Below are 20982 nucleotides of genomic sequence, written 5' to 3' on the forward strand. Positions count from 1 at the left end.
TTATTTGTTTGTTTTTCGAATAACAAACCTGCAAGGCATCTGATTTAAACGAGCACAGGTTGCAACGCTTTCCCTGTTACCTGAAAACGAGCAGTGTGTTTGTGTGAGAGCGCCCAGCTCCTCTGGGGAGGTTGGTGATCTTTGCAGCTCCTTTTTCTCCCCAAGAAGAGTTAAAATGCCGTGGCAGTCTGGCGCCTGCGTGCACCATGGGAATTCTGCTGGCAAAGCCAGAGCTGGCATCAGGTGGGACAGGTGTATTGTGATAGTGGAAAAAGACAAAGATGTGGGTGAGGCCATAAGAAGCTAAAGGGCTTTTAAAGCAAGGAATCTGCAGCTTTCATCTGTACAGAAATGTCTCATTTTCCCCCAGTAGCTGGAAAGGCAAGGGGAAAAGCTTTTTTTTTTTTTTTTTGCGCATTTGTTTTCTTTCAAATGAGTCAGAGGATAGTAAAGCGGGGGAGATGGTTCAATTTTATTCTGGTTTACAGGTTATAACCATGGTGTTGAGAGAGAAGTTATGGGTCTGGAGGCTTTTTTCATGATTGTAAAAAGGCTGAATTAGATCCGAGCTATCTGACTTCATTTATTGCTGCAGTTGTGGGGCTGAGCATCAAACCTTTTTTCTTTGGCATACTAGGTGTATTGTGTAATGCTGTTTGCATTTACTAGCTGGGCTTCCTCAGAGTTCTGCCATTAAGCCTTTTGGGTTTTTTTATTGTTTTCATTTAAATCACTTAATGTGCCATTCTGTACAGTAGCTCTTCTCTTACTGCTCTGGGCTGATCAATACCTGAATTTGCTCTTCCCATAGCAACTTACGCCAGTAAAAAAAAAAAAAAAATTGGGTGGTTGTAACCATGCCAAATGGCTCTGGCCTATTGGTATCTTAGGCCACTTTTCAAGTTCAGGCTGAAAACTTTGCAAATTGACTTTACCATTCCCAGCTCTCTTCCACATCACCTAGGCATCATATATAATTTGACACAGCTGACAGCATCCACTTAGGAGAAGCTTAGGGCTGAGCCAGAATGCAAATCGAATTGCATCTCAGCTCCCTAATAGTAATGATCCTTCCAGGTCAGCAGAGGAGTAATTGCCAGGGTAGCCTGAGGAACTATCCATTAAACCTGCCTAAATGGTAGCTCACCTGTGGAGAGATGCATCTAGATGGTGTGTACAAAATTAATTCCATTTGCTTAATATAAGGTCTGCTGCACTTATGAATATCTCAAAAGCCATCATGTGGTCTCAAGTTTAACACCAAGTAATTTTTCTGGTATTTTAAGATTGCTTATAACTAAGGCTTAGTCTTAGAAATGTCCAAAAAAGAAAATTCACAGAAAAATATGGTTGGTGGTTGTATCTTGAAGGGCAAGCCTGTATTTCTGTAAAGGTGTAGTTTGATCTAAAACTTTGTGGCATGAAGCAAGAGAAGAAAAGTTCATGTTGTCCATGTTCTTTAGTCCTTGAGGTAGCTGCGCATTTAGAATAACCTATTAATCAGTCAAAGTTGGTATACACAACCTGATTAGGTGGGCAGCTGGACCTTTAAATCCCAAATCAATATTCAACAGGATTTCAGACGAGACAAACAGCCTAGGGACAATGTTGAGAAACTCAACTGTGCTTTATGTCTTGGTGTAATGCTGATTTAGCAAGAAATCCCAGTCACAGTGTGAGAGGATTTATTTTTTGACCTTGTGCATTTGAGATGACACAGAAAGTTAAGAGTTGTCAGCATGGCTTTAGTGCGAGGGGGAAATGCAGAGGGGGTTCAGCTATCCTCTGTTGCCATTACAGAAGGTACCCATGTGGAGCAGCAGAGAACAGAGGTGCAGAGAACAGACCAGAATACAGATACTTCAGTTTGAAAATCACGTTCTTCTGAACTTGCGTCTGTGCCAGGTTGATGATTTAACTGAATTACCGTAGTCTGGTGACACAAATAAGGGAACAATCTAGCCTGCTGGAATCCTAGTGGGATATATCCTCTAGGAAATCGTGGACCACTAGCTGTTTATCTGTCCTCTCTCTCATCCCAGCAACTGAAAATCATGGTGGGCTTCTCTTTCAACAGCCGCATCAACTACAGCAGCTCCATGTAGTAAAAGGATTTCTCACTCTGCTGACACCCTTCTGCCATGGGTCACCCATTGCCACTGCTTAGAGGAGTTGTTTCCTCTCCTCAGAGCTCCTAGTCTTCACACTGTTAGAGATGGTGTCACAGCTTGGCTGGGTTGTGTGTACATACACATGAGAAAGCCTTTCAAGATAACGAGTTGAAGAAAACACCAAATTCAGTCTTAGCCAGGAAGGAGCTTGAGAGCCAGAACTTGTTGGTGAAGAGTAAATGATTTTCATACTTCTTGGTTGACATGTTCAGTAGCTTGAAATACTTTGTAATTATTTTTAGTTGTGTGTGTTGCTACAAAGTTTAGTCATTCTATTTGTTTCATGCTACTAAATCTTATTAATTAGCTGGTTTTTAGCAACTAATTAATTGATCAGCTTTTATGACACAAAAATTGATTTTACACTCACTTCCTTAGCACATTCAGCCAGTAGTAACTTCAGATTTCTGGATTTGTTGCTCTCTCTGGTGTTTTAGATTCTGATATGGTTTCTCAAACCTTGGAGTGTTTTGCTCTGATAGCAGATCCAGGAAAAGTCTGATAAAATCCTGAGAAGTTCCTCATGTGGAGTAGCTTGTATGATTACAGTCTTTTGCTATGCTTTTCCACACTGGTTCTCTCTTTTTGTCTTTATCTGAACTGTACTTCATTTTTTGCCAGTGGGATGCATAATTAGATTTAGCTGTGTAATCACATGCAGTTAATAAGGACTAATCCCTTTTTTTCAGATCGTATCTTTCAATCCCTTTTGGGTGAAACTTCAGGTGATGCCTCTAAGTACTGGATTGAGATGAGACAGAGTAGGGGCCAAGGGCAAAACTTAGAGTCAACATCCACTTGAAATAATGCGGGGTACATCAGGAGGCAGCCAACAAAACCCTTGCAGTTCCTCTGAAAAAGTAGTTGTTGGGGCTGTTTCTGTGCATTTGACTGCATTACTAGAGAATGGTAATCCTGGAGAATGCCCTTCTTTACTAAAGAAGGGAAAAAATGTGTGCAACCTCAAAAAAAAAAGAAGTGTAAGGATAAGGATTAGAAAGTGTGTTCTGCACATGCAGTAAACCTGAGAATTGTGGACACTCCAGTTAGTCCTGTGCAGCAATTTGGCTGGGTTTCCAAAAAAGGTGGATTAAGGTGAAGTTTTACCATCCTTGAGGTCAATGGAAATGCTGTCAGTGTCTTCACTGACATTCTACCCCCCAAACAGCACAGAGTGCAAAATCTATGTATGTAAGGACATATGAATTGATTTCTAAACCCAGCTATCTTAGATGATTGTTGCTTAAAGTAAATCAGAAGTTAAATTGGAAATGAGCAAGATGGTATTTTCACCAGAATGACTCATTTTGAATTCCATCCCACGAACTAAATGATTCCTTGCCAGCAAAGACCTGGGAAGTTTTCAGGTGGTGAGACATTTCTCATGCTGAGAGTCTGTAATGTCCAGGACCTTGGAACACCTTCTGGTTTGAGCCTAGCCATATGTTTTTGGCATAAATCCAGAAATGAATATAGTAAGTCGTGGACTTTAGCACAGAGTAAATTGCATTTCTTGGCTCCAATAATTTTAGTAACTTGTTCACTGGTTTCTCTAAATTGGCTATGGTATGGCTGCAAACCAATACTAAATTAGATGAACTAAAGATTTATTTTCCTTAAGTTTCCACAAGTTTTGTATTTTTCCTTTCTTAGAGTTCTTTTGATTTCTCTTCTCTTTCATATCTATTTCAAATTTCCCATGCTAGATCACTCTCATTGTAAAGACTACACTACTATATATGCTGTTATTGTATTTTTTCCCATACTGGAGGAGAATGCCTTGCTTTCTTTGTGGTGGTTTTAGTGCTGCTCCACCTTATTAATTCAGGAGTTTTGTTGGAATTTCTTTTTTTTGTTTGTTTTCATTGAGTTATTTGAACTGTTAAGCAAATGCATTAGGTTAGCAGAGTTGTCAAGCAAGTATCTTGAGAAAAGGGGTGATTAGACTGTCTGGGGCTGTGTGTTAACACTATGACTGCCACCAGTTTCTACAGCTCCCTCAAAGCAGAATGTACACCTGGCACACAACTGCTCTGAAGAGATAGACAATGGCTTTTAGTTTTCACCTGTTTTATCATGCGTGACTAAAAAATCTTTAAGATAGAAGTTGCACAGAGACTACACGTACCCTATAAAAATAAGTGTATTTGTGTATTGTACAGTAGAAGCAAAAAATTAAGTTCATATGGCATATGGGGGCAAAGCATGTTTTTGAGTTCCTAGTTGATGTTAGAATTTCTTAATAAAAGGGATATGACAGTGATTGAAAAGTCAAAATTTTGCTTTTGCTACAGATAATGCAGGTATATTCAATACTGGTGTTAAGTGACAGTAATGCACCAAAGTTGGGGAAGCTGAGGAATTAATGCATGGACAAAGTACAAACCTCTTCCATGTTTTAGAGCAGTGAGGTGGCAGCAAGGAAGGGGTGGGAGGTCATCACCCAGCCAAAATCAGAGCAGGCCAGTAAAAATATCCCTTCCGGTGAGCTGCACTGCCAAATGCAAATCTGTTCTGTGAGGTTGATGTCAACGTCAGGCACCGTATCCTGGGGAAACTCACTTCCCCTGGCCCATGCCAACTTCACGGAGGTTTGCAAAGCCAAACTGAATAGTGCAGCTCGTGATTTCCTAGAGGATGTCCATCTGCCCTGAACAGCCTGAGCAGCCCCGGGCCCTCGCTGACAACTGCACTGGCGGAACTGCCATGTCCTGCGTGAGCAGCACTGCCCGGCTCCGGCACACGCTGCAGCGCTGCCAGGAATAGCTCTCCTCTCGTCCTAGGAATAAAGGGCACAATGCTAGGGTACTACACCCTTATTTGTCTTTATGCTTAAGCCTGAGAAACACAGTTTGGATATTTTAAATGAGTTTAAACTCAGTCTAGACCAGTGGGAGTCCCCTTTCAGGGCATGTTGATGGTTGCCTTGTTCAGTTTCAGCTAGGAAGAGAATTTACAAGAGAGCATTTCTGTTACTCCTGTTTCTATTTATTTTTAGCCATTCTAACTTAATAGACAATGGGATGTTTCTGCTAACTCTAGCAGGGGTCAGGGTGTATGAAATAGCTAAGAGAAAGCATAATTTGGTTTTTTTCTGCCAGTATCTTAAGTGTTAAGTTGCACCATTTTTACCTAGAGGCATGAACAAAGTAACACCCCAGTTCTTCCATAAGCTACATTGACAATTGTCAACTTTACTAGCACTGAATCTTCCCTTTGCAGCTTTACCTGTTCTATTGCTACGTATTTTCCCTTTCTAGTGGGGATATCTGGGGAATAAAGTAAGTAAAGTGGTAGCAGAGACATCTGAAAAGGCAGCAAAGGTGACCTTTGCAAAATACTCCTTCAGGGTTACTGGGGAGGATGTGTGACGTTCAAGTCTCACTGTTGTTGTGCACTAGATAGTTACAAAGGAAATAATAGCAACTTTTAAGCTCATAAGAATGCATCTATCACTTTCTTCAGTCTTTGCTTTCTGGCAGCCTAGAATAGGTGACTGAGATGGTAACCTGGTCCGGAAAAAAAACTGAGACAATTTTCTTGTGTCTGAACTGTCTGTACTATCGGTTCCCCATTGCTATTTAGGTGACTTTTCTGAATCAGGAGTGAGCAGCAGCTTTTATGACAGTGGGAGCATTCTTCCAGTGTGCAGCCACTGCAGGATGAGGAGCTCTGGCAGCTGATCTGTGACCTCTGCTCCTGCCTTGCATTGTGCTGAGACTGACTAGACTGCTCTAGTAGACTTTGTTTTACTCTTTTTATAGCCAGGTATCCAGATGGCTTCAAGGATTTAAGTCAGCTTTTCAACTTCAGGTATTGTTGTACTTGGAAATAGGAAAACTAATAGTAACCTGACTAAATAATCTAAAAATGTAGTTGGGAAGTGACTAATTCATTTTGGAAGCTGACTCAGTTGTAATTCATTTCAGAGAAATGAAGAGAAAATTCTCACTTATTTGTGATTAATTAGACAGAACCACCTTGAGATCACTAAATAATAAAATGACTCCAGAAAAAAAATGTTTTTCCCCTTGAATGAACCATAAGCAGCTTCAGTAGTTTCTCAGACTATCAGTGCATGGCATCTTCCTGACTACTACAGAGTTATAGAGAGCAAAATGGAAAGATGTTGCCTTAGTTGTGTTGATAACCAGAGTAAGAACAGATGAAGCTGTGAAAAATGTTAGTTAAACAATGTTCTCACAATGGTGTTATACAGACCCTGAGCAGAATCTGCATCCCTCTTAGCTGAGGGCTTGGTACTGTGGGTCCTCTTCTTTCTGGTCCTACTTCCTTGCCCAGCCAATCTGCAAGTGTGGGATTACCTCTATTTCTGCCTTGACTGTAGAAAATCCTGATCCTTCATGTATTTCTGGGAACTTCATGTTCCTTATTCATTTATGGATATGCCAGATAATTTCTTGATTTTAACTGAATTTGACGATCAGAGAAATAATCGAAAAAAAACATTAATCCCATTATTCTGCCATTTTGGAGAAAATTTGTGTCATTGTTAAACTAACATCCATTCAATTCATGGTGAGCTTTGAAAATTCATTTTTATTTCATATGGTCTTACATTAAAACTTTACTGCCATTATTTCCAGATATTAAGTTTCCCGTGGGTATTTGCTTCTGGGCTTTTCCTCCAGTATCAGCATTCCAGAACAGGACATCTACGTAATAGATGGCACTGGGAATGGCAAATAAATTGTGTTTTGAGTTGAAAATATCCTGAATGTTAAAGCTGTCTGTCTAATGATTAAGTGTTAGAAAAAAACATAATTATGTTTGCATTTTCCAGGTGCCATTTGAGTTATTCTTGATTCAATGTTTTGCATGAAGTGTATGGACTGGAATTAGCCAACAAGTGATTGAGCTGCTTCTTTTGTGTCAGCTGTACTTCTTCCTCCAGTGACTGGTTTTTTTTAATTTTAAGATTACATTTCTTCCTCCTGGGAATGGTTTTGCATGGATATATGCATAATTGTATGAATGCTAGTAACTGGGAGGGGGAATAATATTCTTGGAGGAAAGGAAAGGCAGGAATAACTTGTGAGCCCTGTAAAATAATTGGGAGTGAGAGTTAAGGAAACTACCACATGTTCTACATATGCTGGGTTTTGTCTCTGCCCTCAAAGGTCCTCCAACTTAGACATGGGTGCCAAATGTGATGCTCAAATGGAGAGCTCAGTAGTCAAAAGAAGCTTGGGGTTTTCCCTTCTTCTTTGAACCTTCTCTGACCTATTGAAAAGGTTAGTAGCTGCGTAAATTGTTGGATCTGATTTCCATGTAAGGTGTTCTGGCTCTGGAATACTGAAAGGATGCTCTGTTCAGCAGATCCTCTCAGTTTCCAAATAAAAAAGAAGAATTACACAGGGGTGGCACCTTCAAGGTGGAGGAGCACTGATGCTCAGCCTTGTGCTGGTGGCCTGATTTTGGGCTGTCAATGTGGGGTGTGTGCGCAATCCACAGTTTCTCCATCTAAGGAAATCAGCCAGGTCTGGATGCTGAATGGAGCAAAACACTGGCTCCATTCCAAGGATCTCTAATTTTACTAGATTGTCTATATGAAGCTGATAGCTGACTGAGTACCAGATACATTTTAAGTCTTTATCAATGAAGTTTGTTTATCTCGCAGTGCAGAGGTCAAATTAGGGGAAACAGTGGTGCTCTCCTTACCATCAATTTCATGCCAATTAAAACCTCAAAATAAGTCTTGTAACTGTCTCTCCTGCCCTTGGTACACAGTCTCATCTTCATTTTATTTTTTAACCTCATTTACAGTGGAAGGCTGAGTGTTATACTCACATTTCAGACCACCCCCCCCCCCCGCCCCTCGAAATTTCTGGGAGCAATACTTGCTTCTTATAATTGTTCTTTCCAGCTAAAAATTCAGCTGAGTATCATTGCATCTGCCCTTGCTCCATACCTGATCCTCTGGCATTGCACATTGTGCCAGGAGCTCACATGCAATGGTTCTACTTAGAGCCATATCAGTATAAAGATGAAGGGCTCTCTTTGCTTTAAGCATATTTTTTAAAACAAAGCAGCCGATATTCTATAGACATCTGCCTGCCACCAGGATCCCACAAGCCTGCTGGCTTTGATTCCTGTCTTTGCACACTGTGCCCGTGCAGAATGCACCCTTTCCAAGGTGAGCCTTTCCAAAGTGACCCTTTCCACCTGCTTTTGTGCTCAAAAATCTGATGAGGGGATATGCAGAACAGCAAAGTGAAAAGTCTCTGAAAGGATTCGTTCCTCAGCAGGTACTTTGAATCTTGCATGCAGCTGTGGGCTGCAGCTGTGGAAGTCACAGAGAGTTATAAATTAACCTTCTGAGGAAAGCTTATTGGCAGCTTCTCCTTCAAAACAAGACCCTTGTGTGCAGTGAGTATGTGTGTGCATGTTTCCATGCTCAGGTGGCGTTGCAAAAATATTTGATACATGATCTCCCATTTTTCCTGCAGTGACTCAGCTGTGAAGGGTAGCTTATACATTTGAGAGTGATCACAGATAACTTTCATCCCTAATACAAAGAGAAAAGATTGTGTTGGAGTAAACTGATTTCAAACAGAGTCTTCTTTGGACAGATGTGCTACTCCCAGTTTCTCAAGTGATACCATCCTCAAGAGCACCTGAGCACAGTACACATTGATTAATGGATTGGAGGTGATGGAGGAGAGACTTAATTAAATTGAAGAAAATGATAATGTTTATTATATGAGCTGGTGATTGGGAAACCAGTCTTGAAAAAGATCCTGTAGCCCATTTAAAAAGAAAAAAAAAAAAAAAAAAGAAAAAAAACAACCTAAGAAGATTAGTGCATCTTTACTTTATAGAAAGAGAGATCTCTTCAGACACTTTACAGTTTATTCTTGTGGAATTCTGAGACATAAGAAGGATATCAAAATACCATTGCCAAAGAGTGAGGGTAACACATGGATGCACAGCAAGAGGATTCAGGCTGCAACAGGCAACAGGGAAGTTCATGCTTTACATTTATGAAAAATTCAATTCCAGCGAGACCTGAATAGAGAGTAGATGCAGGCAGGCATTGACTCCATGGATTATAGCACACATTCCTTGACATTTACTGTCCATCTTTGTATTGCAATGAGGTTTGCCAAAATGAAGTATTAAACAGAGAAGCAGTTTGTGGCAATCTGCAAAGTCTCACGGTAGTGTGTTTATCCCCAGGAAGGGCTGTAGTGATGCTGAAGAAGGCTGTTAAAATCTGTTTGTGTTCTCCCAAAGCCATAACAAGAGAGAACATAAGCAGGTGTGGATTGGGCTGGTCTGGGGAGGAATGAAAGCAGCCTGGAGAACTGGTAAGTAGCTGAATCTGCAGTTGGTTGATGCCAAAGTTCACCAGAGGACACAAAGGCAAGGCAGGATGGAATTGTTTCAGCTGATGCTCATGATACATCTGGCATTTATCTGTCAGGTGCTGTTGTGCTGCTGGAAGCAATCAGGTGGCGACAATGCCTAATGGGATATTTCACAAAGTTTCCTGCCTGTGAACTAATGGGCAGCAGAAGAGGAGAGTTTGCTATCACGGCTGAACATGGAAAAGTGTGAGGAATATCAAGCTCAAGACAAAGCAACTGAGATCCAAATTTTCCAATAGCAAGAGATCCATTCAACCAGAGAAGTGAAAAAAATGGCTTTCATTCAAAATGGTTTCTTTTATCTGTAGATGATTTTTTCAGCCAACCTTTGGAAGGTGCAAAGAAACCCTTTTCTGTGTGTGGTTCTTGCAATGCATCAGTTAACATAAGACATTGGGGGAGAGTCTGGGGATTTTAAAATGAAGTTAGGTTTTGGCAAAGTTTAATAAAACAGATGTCCCTTCCACTTCACTCATCCAACGTTGCTATTAGGAGAGAGATATATACCAAGTGTGAAAATTATGTGGTAGAACCTGAAATGTGCAACTAAACTGTTGGACAACTTAATTTCCTAAATGTTACATGTCCAAAGTAATATTGCAAAGAAAATTATGCCTGGTAGACTGGGACATGTATAGCTTAGCAAGGTCTTCAAACTTTTTTAATATGAGACTGTGGAAAGAGAAAAGAATGGGCTGAAAAGCTTATCACTATGGGGATTAGGTTTTCTGGATGTGAAGGACGACAGCAGGTTGGAATGGTTGCAAAATCTCTCTGATATTTTGTGATTAAAGAGCACTTTTCAAATGTTGCCTGAAAAGGAAAGGAGGAAACTGAAAGAGAATGAGGTTGTGGCCAGTTTTTCTGCAGACCTTCACCTCCAAACAGATTTGTGGTTGGGACAGTGTCTGGAAACTGCACATCTGTGGGGTGCAGTGCCTGGGGGAGGTCGCATTTTGAGATAAGATGGTCAGGCAGAATGTCACAAAAAAAGCAGCTGCCAGAAAGAGGAATGGTCTTTGCACATGTTCTGACATCTGCCCCCATGCTAAACCAGCAGCAGGATTCAAGGTTAAGTGGGAGGGAGGTGCTGGTGCAGGCTGGAGGGCTGTGCACTATCAGTGTGGTGCCACACACCAAAATCTTGTGCTGAGGAGAAAAAAACCTCATTCCACAGCCACCTTAGGAAACTTAGAGGTGAGCATTTTCTTGCCTAGATCAGTGGTTGCATTTTTTATTGTCTGTTTGCTTTTGGGGAGAGAAAGAGTCTTATTGGGTACAAATACTGGACATCAAACAAATTTAGCCTTGGTATTTCTAAAGCAGAAAGAAATGACTTTATTGAAACTCCCCATATGTAGGAAGAGTCTCCACCCATCACTCACATGGGAGAAATGTCAGTTTTTCCAGCAAAATTTCAGTTCAGTTAAGAGACTAAAGGCAGGAAAGCCTGGAAGAAGTCAGGAAGACACAAATTCTACAGAAAATTCATAGTTGTTCATTCACCCCCACAGGAACTTACTCATAGTTACCAAAGAGAACATAAGACTGAAAAAGAATTTTTGGGTCATTAAGTGCAGTCTGTTCCCAAAGTTCTCCAGCATTACAGTTTTAGATGGACCTTTCCAGCAGTGAAAATGTATTAGGCGGCTTCAGGCAGGAAAAAAATGCCCAGCACGGCAAATTTGGACCTTTAAATTAGTTGTTTAGAAATGCTGAACAGTGAACACATTTTTCTGGTTTATTTTGTTGTCATTTCACTAGGCATTGTTTTAATGTAGAAAAACCCAAACAAATTACAAATCCAAAACATAAGTATAAACATAGTTATATTACTCTAATGAGAACTTGCATTGCTAGTTCCTGACTGAGCCTAAAGTAGATTATTTTTATGGGACATTCTTCACATGCTTCTTTCCTGACACCAGCAGTTTTCAGGTCACTGATCCTTCTTCAGCACTGGTGGTTTTCAAAAGTCATCACCATTTTGTGGTTATTATAATAACAAGAATAAAACATTTGGGGGGGGAAGTGGTTCATGATTCATTCTGATTATACATACCTGTGTTTCAAAATGTTTACAAGGATTATTTGACCCTGGCAATGTCTCATGGCCTCTGGTCTGGCCTTTCACAGTCATCCTAAGGAAGGCATCCATTAGCTGAGAAATATTTCTGTTGTATGAACCAAAGTAGCCTGTTAGCTACAGCATATTTATATAAGATGATGTCTCAGTAATAGTGGCACAACTGGCCAAATAATCCTGATCTGGGGACTTCTCTTATAATACCTGAACATCTGCAGAAGTGTCTGTTAAGGGCATAGGGGCTGGTAGACACACTGGTCTTCATCCCAGGAAAATTCCTTCTGGTAGCAGTGAGGCCTGTAAGACCTCAACACTCTGTTAGTGGAATTGCACCAGAGGAATTCATCCCTGCTTATGAAAACTTCTGCTTAAATCCAACTGACATTATGGGAGGGGAGCAGAAGTGGGAGATGAATTTAAAGAGCAATTAAAGAAAAAATTTACTTGTAAAGCAATTCTGAGTTTTGCTGTTTGATTTTGGAATTATTTTAATTATCTTTCATTTTAAAAAGTGGAACCTTTAATGAAAACAAAAAATTAGATGCTGCCATTAGAGGGAAATCACACTCAAATCAGAGTGCAGACTTGGATGCAGGAGTTGCTGCACAATGCTGAAGCCACTTTTGTCTTTCAAGGAGTTTATTAGAGTGGTTCTTGCATTTGTGAGCATCTGTGCATTTTATTCCTTCTCATTTATTTCTTAAATGTCCTTGTGTTTTTATATCTCTCATGTGATGAACAGCAAAAGTGGTGCAGGTCAGATACAGGAATTCCTATTTGAAATCCATAAACTCTTCAATGCCTAGTATAGCTTAGCTTCCACCAGGGATGGCTGTAGGTGTTGGCACTTCTAAAGCATCACTGTATTTCTGTGGGAGAGGTAAAGAAGTCAAAAAACCATAACAAAATGAAAGTTCCTGTTTTACCTTAGTGTCTCTATACTTTAGCTCTCTGCAATATAAATTATGGCATGAAATATTGATTTGTTGCAAGACATGGTTCTGTGGCTTATTTGCTTAACTTCTGTAGTATTCTAATGAAAATCCAATTTGATTTTGACAAGTTAGGGCTGTAGTTTTAAAGGCAAAGTGGCAGATTTGTAGATAGTGATTCCTTGAAGCATGATTATAGAGACAGTTGCTTATATAATTACTGCATTATGTGTATGTTACTAGTGTTACATGACATTAAAATCAGTCATTAATCCTTTTTTATCATCCCCTCTAGCTAAAAACTCTGAGAAAGAGAAAAGTAGAGCAACCACCATGAGAAAGAGTCCTCAAAGGAGGTCCTGATTGCTTAAGAAAATGTGGTACCATGTCTGATAAGGTTCTGTTCATGTACTTCAGAGATTCTGTCATTCCACTTTGCAGATAATTTTCTTATCTGGAGCAATTAGGGCTATTTGTTGCTTGCATGGTTCTGTTTTTATGCTGAGCAGCTGCTGCTGTCACTAAAGTAGTGTTTTTCTCTTGGGTAGTCCCAGTGCCAGCCCTAGCTCTCAGCTGTACACTGAAGCATTGCAGCTCTTGCTTCTCCAGGTTAAAGTAGCTCTCCCACCACATCAGGCAGAGCAGGAGGTGCTGAAAGAAAGGCTCTTGGAGATCGTGGGTGTCTGCCTGTGGAAAAGGAAGCAGGGAGTTGTAAAGTTGTAACTTAGTTTTATTTTGCAAAGCATAAGGATGCATAAATGGGAGGGGAGTTGATCTAAGTGCTCGGACTTGGGACAGAAGTAATGAGCTCTTTGAATCTCTAGAGCTTCTAAATGTGTATTGCTCTTTGCACGTGAAAGTGGGAAGGGCGTGCAGGGCATGGCATCTCCAGAACTAGATCCTTCTTGATGTGGGAAAGGCAGTGCGAGCTCTGAGGCTGAATACAACTATTCGTCAGTCTTAGAACTGACATTTTAATGTGGTTTGGAGTCATACAGCAGCGACCTACGTGAAAGCATCTGTGAAATGGTGATTGTATCTCTGTAAGCATTATGAACTGTAGGGATTAAATAGAATCTCCCCCAAACACACACGTGCTCACTCTGTCCATTTTCCAGTTCACTCTGTATGAGAGAAGAATTAAATATTTAGTCTTTTCCTCATCGGCAGGTAAGATTATGCTTTCTTTTAAAGAATTGTCTTTTAATTAGTGGTTTAGGTGCTGGGAAAAAAAGGGCACCTGTGGGTTCAAAGTTTTATTGGCAAGGCTAAGCCTTTTCTGTGCAGGCAAACCCCGTCATTTGGGCAGGCTATTGTTTGAACCAAGCAAGTTTTAGCCACTGTTAATTAACTCTTTTTTTTTTTTTTTTTTTAAACATAATTTCTCTGGTGCTTGCATTGTGCTTAGCTAGGTAAACATTAAATCTCAATTAAGATTGCTATACTCATCAAGCAGAAATTCTCTGTTGTATTCTGTTCCACTGCTTTTGGGAAAGCAAAGCTGTTGTTTTGAGTGAGATGGATGGATTCTATACCTACAAACAGTGGACAACAGGCTTTTATGGTCCCTTGAACATGGTGAAATATGCTTCAACAGATGTGCTTGTGAATAAAATATTGTAGTGAATTAATTGCAGGCCTGCTTAGGTTAGGTGTGTTGTGTAATGTCAAGGCATGTCCTTAGCATAGGGAGCATGTTTTCTGGGAAGTGCACCCTGAGAAAGAGTGGAGGAGTCAGACCCAGCCTCCTGCAGTGTGGATGCAGTAACAGCTGGTACCTTGGTGTGTTCACACAAACCCCACTGAGAATGAAAAACCTGAGTGCTGGGAGGGGATTCATGTATCACGCTGGAATTCATTCTTTTAAAAACACAAATATGATACAATAGTGAAAAGGAAAGGGTTTTTTTACAATTGAACCCCTCAGTATCCATAAAAACTGGTAATTGTAGTGACCTCTCTCTTGCTAGCAAAGGGTTGCAGTGCTGCCAGTGCCCTCTCCTCTCATCATGGTGTCAATGAGCTCTTTTTCACCATCTGCAACTGGGACATCCAGTTGGACCAAAATGTGTGGGAGTAGTGGATGATTTCTTTGTGCTTCACTTGAAACATGAAACACACCCAGAGAGTGTAGTTTTGTCAGGGTCTGGCCTGACAGTGATGGTGGGGTGGGACAGTGACTCTCTGTGTCTCAGCCTTTCTCCAGTGCTGGTGCAAAACACTGTGCCATGTTTCCCTGGAGAATTCATTCCTCTCTGAGCAGTGCTGAGAAAATGTTTGTCACTGTTTTAATTTGCCAGGAAAGAGGGCTGCCTTGCCATTTGCATTATGGAGAAGAGCCCTGGCTTATTTATATTCAGGCAGCCAAGCCCAGGGAGTTTTCAGCATCCCATGAATCACACTGGGGGATGCCTGGCCCAACACAGCATCTCTGCATTTCCTGCTGAAGCTTGACCACAAGTATGTGATATGTGTCAGACAAAGAGTAATTAAATTTGTTTTCAAATCAAAGACAAATAGACAGAAAGACACAGGCTTGTTCACTTGTGTCTCTGAATATTTTTGGAGCACAGCTTTTGCTGTGGAACCTTGAAGAAGTAAAAAATTATATAATTTTGTCTGCTCAGTGAGCTGAATTATTCATTTGAAATGAACATATTTTATAATCATATTTCAGAAAATAAGTGTGATTTCTAGGCAACTGTGCCTAATAAGAACCCTGTGGTATAAAATCTAGTCTATGACTGCTAAATAGTTCTCCATCTTAAAGCTGTGCTGGGCTATGTGTATTTTTAGGCATCCTACCAATAAATATTTTATAAAGTGCTGCAGACAGTCAAGGGAGGAAATGTTCTTCTGCAGAGGAATCCAATTTCAGGTTCCCCATAAAATGATGTGGTTTATAGGGTTTGATATCAGATACAAAAACAAGGATGTTATATAAAATGTATCAGATATTATCACTGAAGAAACCCTGCAGTGTTGTGAATAATTTGTGATCCTTCAAAGAAAACGAGAGGGGCTCTAAGGAGGCCATGTAGTGATAAATATCAATCTACATGTGTTCCTATATTGATGAAAAAACTATTCCTTACTTTTATTAACAACGAGGTCAGATTGGTAGTAAAAGAAGACACACAATCTTTATTGATACTTACACTACATGTTTAATGGAGAATAAATATTGCCAATGCTCACTATGACTGTATATGCCGTGGAGAGAAGCCTGCCATCTCTAAGTGAGTATTTGAGGATTATAATCCCCTGTTGGAGGCTTTGCTCCAGCATTTCCAGAACTCCTGCTTTGCAGCAGTGCTGGCACCTCATGTATGTGCATTTTCCATGTACACAAGAACTGCCTAATGCTCAGTCTGCTCCTGTTATGTTGATGTAGGGGAAAACAACCTTCCTTAAGTACCAGTTGGCACAAACAGCTGAGATTCTGCTATTAGCATCGTGTTATAAGGCACATTTAGCTATCAGAACAGAATGAGTGTAAACACCCTATCTGCTGGCTTTTGCTGCACCCTGTTGAGCTGGGGAGCAACCTCTCATGGAGGAGAGATGGCAGTAGGGGTAGTGGACTGGTGGTGTTGTGCCTCCTGCCCACTGGCAAGTGGGAGTTGCAGATGACTTTCTAGATATGTTTTCTCCAGTCAGTAAAGCCTCTGGGACTGTAGGTTCCCATGTTTGTCACCCATCAAAAGAACTTTACTTTTAAATGTTAACCTTATCTTCTCCTCATCTTTTATAATGTGGAGAAAAAGGTAGGAAAGCTAAAGAGTGGCTCTGTACGCATCTGCTGATTATTGAAATCTGTTACCACTTGTTTTATTGTCTGGAGTTCTGAAAAAGAAAAAAATAAAAGCAAGGGGTCATCAGGACTGCCTGTATGCTCTGAAAACAGAGCAGGTAATTCCAGACTGAGCATTAGCATGTGTCAAGTGTGTTTTAGAAAATGCCTTTGCTCTATTACCGTTAAAAATACTACAGGGAGTGACTAGCCTACTACACATATTGATGGATGAGGTTAAGTACGACTTTCTAGTGTTGAAAAGGGCTTGTGAATTTTAGTTCCAGGAAAAAAAAAAAAAAGCTAAAGATAAATGATTGCTTTGCTCAAAAAGTACTCAGTTAGACATAGTTGGATTTTTGGGTTTTTTTCCTAGGATTTTCAGCCTTCCAAATATTTGAGTGTAATTTGCTTAACTAGATATTCCAGACCTACTTTAGTTCAGCCATTGCTACTAAAGGTTCTAAAGAACAAAGGAGGGAGGCTGCAACGTTTTCAGTGCGCTGAAGCAAAATATTAAGACATGCTAAAATATGTGTATGCTAAGCTGATACGCTGCAAATACTGGGAATCTTAAGGAGCTGCCTCACTGGGTATCTGATGGAGTTTAGTGAGAGGCTGTCATTTTGGTAAGCAGAACACGGCCAGCTCCTCTGTGGCCTTGTTTTATGTAGGGCACTCAGTTTGTAGAATGATGGATCATTCATTACCAAAGACTTGTGAAATTAAGCATCATGCCCTCCTAGGACCCATCCTGTTGTGACTGCTGAAGCAGTTTTAAAGTATAAGATCAATTAATAAAGTTAATTGGGGACTAAAGTACAGTATGTTGAAGAAAGTGTTTGTAGCTGGCTGAGTATATGACTTTTGCACCCCAAAGAATCTAGTCTGCAGAGGTAATTTGTCCATTGTCTGTAAGTTTTTTGCTCACAGATTGCTGTGCAAAACTGAACTAGCTTCAAACCTAAACCCTCCTGTTGTACGGGATGCTTTGGCACTGAGGTTTTGATTTCAGGCCTGAAGCTGCCCATTAATATCACAAGTGTTGCACAATTGCATTTATTTTTAATTAATGTATCCAGGAAAATTTAGTTTAGCTGAGCAGTGAAGTATTTTTAAATGGACTAAATACATGCAAGGGTGATTCAGATATTTCTGCTTTATCTGCTGCTTGGGCTTTTGAGAATACTTGAACATTGCATTTTCACACCCTTCATTTATGCTGAATCATTATACAATTTTGCCTCAATCTAAGTTTTCCTTCCTTTGCTTCCAAATATTAACCTGATCTTAAATAACCACTATTCAAAGCAGACCCCATTTGAATAATATGTTATGCACAATAATTCAGGAAACGTAACTGATTGCTTTTAGAGTATATTTATATGACTTATCCTTCACAGAAAGAGCAGTTGAAATATCTAACTGAATGCATAGGTATAAAGGGTTTTTCTGAGCATGATTAAGTATTAGTAACAAAACTATTCTTCCATTCCTAGTTGTTGGAAATACATCACTGTAAGTAATTTACAAATTCTACTAGGATACAATAAGCACCAGGCAGCTTATATTCTGGTTAAGAGCAGCATGCATGAGCTGAACAGTAGGTTTGAGAGCTAAGCTGCCACTGATGCACGTTCCCACAAATAATTGCTATAGCAACATTGTCATAATGTCGGAGATCTGCCTCCCTCGGGTTTGCACAAGAAGTTTTCTTTATGGTGAAACAAAATGCATTCTCAAGTTGAAAATACGCTGTAATGGTGGGGCTATTGATGACTTTTGCCTTTTTATTTTTTTTTTCTTCAAGTAATTAAATTTCAAATGTTGAGAAGCATAATGGAACATTAGGGGAAATCGTTTGCTGTCACAGTGTCCATTCATCATGAAATTCAGCATTATGTGGCTCCTTCCATACAATTAATAAATTGGTGTGATCATGTGAAGGAGTTCACTGTGGGTGGTCTCACTTAACTTGTGGAGCTTTTTCTTTTCTTCATCTGATGCTGTACTTATGTTCTGTAAAAATCAATCAAAATAAGGTTCCAGAGTTATTATTTCTTTCATTTCAAATTGCTGTACATTGTGATACAGGTTGTGTTTCTTCATGTCAGGAAATCTTTGACTTACAGCACTGAAAACAGAGTTGTGTACATGCCAGCATCCTTCAGGGACCCTAGTAATACAACTTGCATTTATGCAATGTTTTTTCACCAGATTCTGGATCCCAATTCCCTTTTTGTGGTGTTGGATAAAACTAGCAAGGATTCCCTGAATGGCAAAGGCTGCACAGCAGAGTAGCCAAGAAGTACTTGCCTGTTTGGTGTCCTAGTGAAAAATCTTCACATGTGTCTGAGGACTACTTTTTTGATAGCTGATCCAGGAGGAGAGGGGTGGAATTCTGCTTTGCAGGAAACTCCTGTGCTCCTCTCCCTTCCAAGCAGCTCAAAATCAGTTTCTCTGTGTTGAAGCTTATTACAGATAATAAAGTTCATGATACATGGGTGACATTAAGTGAAGAGTGTTATTCCATTATCATTATGATGATCAGAGAGCAACAGATGAAACAATTTCAGCCAGCCTTTCAAACTGGTGCAGTGAAGTCTGAACAATGACTGCGAAAGGGAGAGCACTGACAGCAGCAGAGGACTTCGATCATCCGAGCAGGCTAATTAGAAATCTTTCAGCAGAGACACAAAGGTGAGCAGAGGTTATAAAAAATAGATTTTGCAGAGATATTAGGGAGAGCAGAGAGGTTCCATGCTCCAAAGGACAGACCTCAGGCAAATAGCAGGGGAGGAGGAGGTTGAGTCCCTTGCGGGAGACTACAGAATACTAAAGGTGGGAGAAATCAATAATAGGCTATGTGTGAAGGTAGTTTTATAGCTTTGTTCAAGTCTAAGGAATCTGGGAGATCTAAGATATCTGGGGAGTCTAGTGATTGCATGTTTTTGTAAAGATGTTTCAAAAAGGGGTAACAAAACCACCTTTGGGTACTAAGGTGCCGTGTTGCAATGGTGAAAGGAGACTGTGTTGAAGTGTCTTTAGACTCATAAAAGCTTAAGAGATTTGAGTGTAGACTTGAATGTGACCCTTTGGCTGCTGTCCAGCAGGAGGAACCCAGGGCATGGTGACAGTGACAAACTGCCTGGGTGCCTCATGGCACCACTACTTCATGGTGAAGCAGTGGGAGAAGGACTGCAGTAGTCTGATTGAATTCAGATTTTCTCACATGTTCACTTGCATCGTTTTGGTTGCACTGGTTCCTCTCCTGACAGCAGTACATGGCTGTTAGAGGCAAGTGAGTTAAATCTGAAGAGCTGCAGTATAGTGGAGTTTGCTCTGCAGTCAGACACAGCGAAATGTCAGTGTGAGTGTAACAGCTTGTTCCCGTGAAGGGTCTGACACATCCCACTACTGCCATTACACGGGGATAGATGAACCCATGCAGCTCTACCTCTTCCTATGCATGCACAGAGCAAATCTATGGGCTGGCTGGAGGTGCCTACCCTGTCCTCCAAATCTATGCACAAAACATTTGGTCTTTTCCCAGCAAAATTTAGCCACCTGAGAGTTAGACCAGTTTTAATTAACTTCATTTATATCACAGTAACATTCCCATATAGACAAGAGTGACAGACTCAGGGAGTTTAATTATAGCCTTTCCTGACATAGCGTGCCTATTTAGGGAGTCAGCTGAATGTTTTAGTTGCACCAGCAAGAACTTCTAGACACTCATCAGAGTTTGAGCCTCGGTCTTATGACATCCTTTTTACTTTTTAAAGAGGAATTTTACACTATCTTGCTGTTTGAACTCCAATCAAATGAAATTTCCTTGCTTTTGTATTTTCCTTGCTGTATTTCAACAGCTATAAGGTGTTATGAAAAGAAAATTTAACAGATAACTGATCGGAAATGAAAAGGCCTTGTGAAAATACAGTGCCATACTGAATAACCGGGGTGTGCATAGATGGTTAATTTCTTATTTTGCATCTTACTTTAAATTCTCTGCCATGTTCCTAGCTTTGCTCATAATGTAATAATGAAGGTCAAAAATCCAGACTTTATGTGACTTAATAATTTTAACTTATATTTTTTTGGATTACCTCACAGCAAAACTATCTTTGCAGTATGACTCAGAAGTGTGTCATGCTGCAGTAAGAACAGCGATTAGTACGTAGCCTTAGGCATACTCAAGTTTAAGATAATTCCCTGTGGGTTTGGGCTCTCAGTTTTAAACAATATCACAAGAAATTATGGGCCAGATGCACAACTGAAGTGTGAACATTTTGTTTCTCTGGAACTGTGTGGCTTTACACCAGCTGACATTCAAATATGTTGTTATTAATCTGTACCAGCATTTTATTTAAGCTGGCATCAGATTGTGCAGACATAAGCTGTGTGAATTAAGGCTTCATGTTAGACTTGAATTCTGGCATCCTCTAATTGTTGGGTGTTCATTCCCTTTCACACTTAAAATTTTCCAAATCAAATGTTTTGTATTGAGGTTTTCTGAGTTCCTTGTAAAACAAACATCAGAAACCTGTTCCACTATGCACCATGGAACTGACCCCCTGAAATGGACTGCTGGAGCCTGTGGATTCATTTG

The 20982-nt window shown here is 40.2% G+C and overlaps 1 protein-coding gene across 28 annotated transcripts in view; it reads left to right on the plus strand.

The window, feature by feature from the left end:
* NRXN1 (neurexin 1) overlaps positions 1-20982 on the plus strand; it is a 671565-nt gene that overhangs the window by 620489 nt on the left and 30094 nt on the right. The gene's annotated exons all lie outside the window — the stretch shown is intronic.

This window comes from Sturnus vulgaris, chromosome 3 (assembly GCF_052056855.1).
Source record: "Sturnus vulgaris isolate bStuVul1 chromosome 3, bStuVul1.hap1, whole genome shotgun sequence".
NCBI lineage: Eukaryota > Metazoa > Chordata > Aves > Passeriformes > Sturnidae > Sturnus > Sturnus vulgaris.